Source organism: Arachis hypogaea, chromosome 7 (genome assembly GCF_003086295.3).
Source record: "Arachis hypogaea cultivar Tifrunner chromosome 7, arahy.Tifrunner.gnm2.J5K5, whole genome shotgun sequence".
In the NCBI taxonomy this organism is placed as follows: Eukaryota; Viridiplantae; Streptophyta; class Magnoliopsida; order Fabales; family Fabaceae; genus Arachis; species Arachis hypogaea.
In genome coordinates, this window is record NC_092042.1 from 60,678,049 (window position 1) to 60,679,281 (window position 1,233).

The window sequence follows — 1,233 nt, forward strand, 5'->3', positions numbered from 1 at the left end:
TAAACCAAGACTTATCAGGTGGATTCTACTCCTACAAGAATTCGACATTGAGGTAAGGGACAGGAAAGGCACTGAAAACCGAGTTGCTGATCATTTGTCAAGGCTGCCACAAGAAATAGTTCAAAAGGCCTCACAACCTGTGAATGAAAGCTTTCCAGATGAACATCTTCTGCTGATCCAACAAACACCATGGTTCACTGATATAGCAAACTACAAAGTGGGGAGGAAGATACCTCAAGAATTCACTAAGCAACAAGTGAAGAAACTAATCAATGAAGCAAGGAAGTTCTTGTGGGATGAACCTTATCTGTTCAAAAGATGTTCTGATGGAATAATTAGGAGATGTATCCCTGAGAGTGAAATAAGAGATATATTATGGCATTGCCATGGCTCAGCTTATGGTGGACACTTTGGTCCAGAAAGAACAGCTGCAAAGATATTGCAAAGTGGTTTCTACTGGCCAACTATCTTCAAAGATGCCAGAGAGTTTGTCCACCAATGTAATGAATGCCAGAGAGCAGGAGGATTAACAAGAAGGAATGAGATGCCGCAGAACTTCATTTTGGAAGTAGAATTGTTTGATCTATGGGGCATTGATTTCATGGGACCCTTTCCCCCTTCTTATTCTTTCAGATATATCTTGGTAGCAGTAGAGTATGTTTCAAAGTGGGTGGAAGCCATAGCCACAACCACCTGTGATGCACAAATTGTCCTTCAATTCCCAAAGAAGCACATCTTTACTAGATATGGAGTACCCAAGGGTCTCATCAGTGATGGTGGTGGTCATTTTTGTAACAAACAAATGGAGAAACTTCTTCATAAATATGGAGTTATTCATAAAGTGGCCACACCATATCATCCTCAGACTAATGGGCAGGCTGAATTAGCAAACAGGGAACTGAAAAAAATCCTAGAGAAAACAGTAGGTAGCACAAGAAAGGATTGGGCTAGGAAGTTGGAAGATGCACTTTGGGCATACAGAACAGCTTTCAAAACTCCCATTGGGAAGTCCCCCTTTCAGCTGTTATATGGCAAATCTTGTCATCTCCCTATAGAGCTTGAACACAAAGCCTTTTGGGCTACTAAACTTCTAAATCTTGATTCTGAAGCAGCAGGGGAGAAAAAGTTGTTGCAGCTAAATGAGTTGGAAGAATTTAGGCTAGAAGCCTATGAAAATACCAAGATATACAAGGAAAAAGCCAAGAGATGGCATGACAGGAAGATTTTGAAGAA